This window comes from Ixodes scapularis, unplaced genomic scaffold, assembly GCF_016920785.2.
Source record: "Ixodes scapularis isolate PalLabHiFi unplaced genomic scaffold, ASM1692078v2 PGA_scaffold13__105_contigs__length_92229423, whole genome shotgun sequence".
Classification (NCBI taxonomy): Eukaryota; Metazoa; Arthropoda; class Arachnida; order Ixodida; family Ixodidae; genus Ixodes; species Ixodes scapularis.
Genome location: NW_024609839.1, coordinates 9054374 through 9058604, shown reverse-complemented (window position 1 = coordinate 9058604; position 4231 = coordinate 9054374). Strand labels below are relative to the sequence as shown.

General features: G+C 44.6%; 1 pseudogene; it reads right to left on the bottom strand.

The window, feature by feature from the left end:
- Positions 1 to 3340: 3340 nt before the first annotated feature.
- On the bottom strand, positions 3341 to 3989 carry LOC120841049 (annotated as a pseudogene).
- Between the last annotated feature and the right edge of the window lie 242 nt (positions 3990 to 4231).

Here is a 4231-nt window from a genome sequence, read left to right as displayed (position 1 = left end):
AAGTATTTTGCCCAAAGAATATTCACTTCGCAGTCTCATTGATGCCACTGAATGTAATATTGACCTGCTCACCGAAACGTGGTTAAATTCATCTATTTGTGATACAGAATTGTTATCTACTTTTCCTAACTTTGATATCTTTCGTCGCGATCGTGCGAACAGACGCGGCGGAGGCGTCTTGTTGGCTGCTCATCGCAATATGCGTTGTTATTAGCACCCCCTACACTTTAGAAATCATGTTTATAACCTGTAATGCTCCCACCCACCCATTATTACTGCGGAAATTCATGAAGCTCTCAGATTGATAACTACGTCATATCACCAAACTCCCATTCTTCTGCTCGGTGACTTTAACTTTGCTGCAATAACTTGGGCCGACCTGGCACTTAGTACATCCAAATACAACATAGAAAGCGACTTCGTTAACACGTGCCTCACATTTGGTTTACCGGAACTTGTTTCTCCCCAACCAGGCAAACTGATCATTTTTTTCTCATTATTTTCGTGCATCCTTGTTTGCGCGGTTAGTGCGCATCGTTGTGCCGCCTTAACTTTCTTTTTTTTTTATTATGCGCGTATTTTTGTATTGAGGCCCCAGCCTTGACGCCGGCCGGCCGGAACCTCTCCGCGGGCTGGAATGCGGAGACGCCTGGTCTAGAACTTAAATCAAATCAAAGTCAGATCAGTTGAAGCACGAACAATATTGTTGACTGTGCCCTAAACAACGACCAGCTCAAGTGATCGAACCCAGCGAAGGATTGAGTTGGCACACGCGGCTCTGCGTTCTGGCGTATACTTTCTTATGGAAAAGAATCGGGCCGTTCCCAATTTTCGCTCTCGGAGATGCTTCGCCAAGCAATCATGTTTTCTATGAAAAAACTGTGAGTGCGCAGGCGAGCTGGTGGATGTCGATCATAATGTAGAAAGCCCGGGACTGCGGTAAAAGCAAGAAAACGGAGTCGAAGAAGAAAGACAGGGGAAAAGAACGTCTCAAAAGACAGGGGAAAAGAACGTTGAGACGTTCTTTTCCCCTGTCTTTCTTTTTCGACTCCGTTTCCTTGCTTTTACCACAGTCTCGGGTTTTCTACATTATGATCATATTTTCTAGTATTTTCTATTCTTTGTTACATTAGCATTTTTATCGATGATCATTGCCAGTTCAGCGTCTTAAAGGCAACTTTCAAGAGGAAAGTAGTGGATAGAAAAGTTAATACCGCTGGTCTACCGAGCAAGGGAAAGGTACGCAGTCATATATGATTGTCGAAAGCCTGAGCCAGAGCAGCGAGGTTGTGAAAGAGTGCTGTTCGAACCACCTTTCTTGACCTCCTCGTGTTACAAGTATGATATCCGCCAGGCAATCTCGATAACGCTGTGTTGGTGTGACTTTAGCGCTACTTTTCCCCCTTTCGCAGGCCCGGGAATGGAGTGTTTGATCTAACCCCATTGTTGCCTTTATTTGGGAGTAGGCTTAGCGCATTTTAGATCAAATTTTATTTTATTTTATTTCATTTATCTTTAAAGGTGCCCAAGGCGGTTTCTGATATCGCCTAAACATGGCGATAACTCACTCTACTTACCCTAAGCATCCTAGAAATCCTTAAATCCATAATATGATACGTAAAAAAATTTCCAACTTAAAAAAAAAAAAATCCAACATCGCAAAATGCCGAGGTCAAGAAATAGATATGCAGCAGACACTAAAGAAGCAAAACTAGGTTATCACGAACAAAACTTTTCGGCTATTTCAAGAAATAGATATGCAGCAGACACTAAAGAAGCAAAACTAGGTTATCAAGAACAAAACTTTTCGGCTATTTCCAATGATCACAAGAAAATATGGGAAGAAGTGGGCAGCCTCATTTGTCAGTCAGCCAGTAGATTACCGATATATATCACTGTAGGCGGTGTCACATATGCAGGTGTGTGATTTCAGATAAGATCGAGCAGGGGGTGGCTGGTCGACCTTTTTAATTTGCTTCATAATTTTATACGTTATTTCCCGATGTCCAAAATAAACAAAATCAGAATTATTTCCACCCAAAAACAAAGTGAAAGCCGTTTACAACTCCCTGTAATGCCGAATTGGAGCGCAGCTTTTGAGGAGGAGGAGAGAAGGGTACTGAGGGGAGGGTAGACGCCTCCTCCTTCTCCTCCTCCCCTCATTCTTTAATATGCTCCGGGGGGGTCGCGGATGGTGTCGCGTGACTTCAGGGGGGGGGGGGGGTGAGTTGTTCACGTGACCTCGGGGAGGCGGCCACGTAACCTCGGGGGTCATGTGTCCTTGGGGTCACGTGACCTCGGGGGTCATGTGACCTTGGGGGTCACGTGACCTGGGGATCACGTGGGGGTAACCTTGGGGGTCACGTGACCTTGAGGTGACTTTGGAAGAGTCACGTGACCTCAAGGGGGGTCACGTGACCTCGAGGGCCACGTGACATGGGGGTCACGTGACCTTGGGTTGACCTTGCGAGGGGTCACGTGACCTTGGGAGGGGGTCACATGACCTTGGGAAGGGTCACGTGACCTGGGAGTCACATGACCTTGGGTTGATCTTGGGGGTCACGTGACCCTGGGGTGACCTTGGTTACGCCGACGGCGACGGCGACGCCGACGGCGACTCCGCTCAAGCCGGAAACGGGCGCCTAAGAGCTGCGCTCTAAAACTCGTCGGACGCAAAACGTCTACATCACGTAGAGGTGGAAAGTCCCATTTGCTTGCATAGCCGGAGGGGGAAACTTCGGTGATTAATAACTAAAGTTATACTTCTTAGGTGAGTTTTACAATGTTTTAGTACAACCTATATGTAGCTAGCAATACGAAAAAAAAATTTTATTGTTTAATATGTTTTAAAAAATAAATAAGAAACATCAATTTCGGCTTCTTGACCGTTTTTCACTTAAATTTGCAGGCCTGTATGTTAGGGAAATCATTTAGTCAGAAACGTCATATTTTAATTAAGTACACAACTCATAAAAGAAAGTACATTCGCTAAAATTCAATTTTTTTTAAACGCGGGTGTGGGATATTTTGGCAAGCAAAGACAAGAAAAGTACCAAAATAAAAATAGCTTAAGGACGATTTTAAAAAAAAGTCCCGTTCTCGATTTTTTTAAACTCTGACCAGTCATTCTACTCTATTGGGGGTTTCTATAGATGAAAACATGTTGAATTATATTGATATTGTAATAGATACAGCACCCCTACCGAGCCCCTTCTGCGAAGCTCGGCACAGCGTGCCCCTGTGGTGCGACGCAGTTATTGCGACATCTTACTTTGAGAGAACAGTAATTTTCTTATTCATTTGAGTATAGCAAGTAATAGTTTGTCACATCTTTGGCACGTTATAATAAATTGAACATTAGATATAATAATCTGCACATCATATACAACACAGTTCTGCCTCCATAGGTTTCAAAATGGACAGATTTTGACGCAAACATTTTCTGACGGTATGCACCTAGAGTTTCATCCAAGGGGACCCGACAGTTCGTGCCACTTGCATGTCACAGGTCGAAGCTTCCGATGTTCTGCATAGCCACACATGCCACGACTGAATGCGAAAAAAGGCGGGCACCCCCACCCACTCTTCATTTTTGCGTTCACGGAATTGAACAACCTTGTCTTTGTCCAAAAGTGTGAAATTCACTCCTTATAGTTTTTGGGAAAGACTGTTCACCATGCATTTTGCAGACTGAATGGCCTTTCCTGGGACCTGTCTCAAGTTATGAAGCGTTGCTTGGTGTTTGACGAGTCCTCCAACTCCGTCACACAGGTTTTTTCTGTGCCCAGTAGCTGAGAATAGCCATTGGGCTTTGGGAAAAACATTCTTTTTTGGAATCCATGAAGTTGGAAGCGATTCTTGAAGTGACTGGCGGCGTCGTTACTTACATAAGTCAAACGAGAGTACACAGCAAGGTTTTCATCGACCCACTCTTTCACTTCTTGTACAGCCAGACAGGCATGAGCGGAGTCATGATGCAAGTCGTCACTGATGACGGCAAAACTGTATGTCGACTTTCTAGTCGTCACCACACACGTAAATATTGAGACCTGTTTTTTTTTCTCCAGTGGTACGCTTGAATCTCGTCAGGAAGAATAAGAGTCCAGTTTTCAGCAAAGTCGAAGTGGAAGAAATGCTACCACGCTGCGCGCACTGCTTTTCTTCATAGATGGCTTTGCCTTGCGTCTGTCTGATATGGTTGTGAATGATCCACCTTGAGACCGACACACGA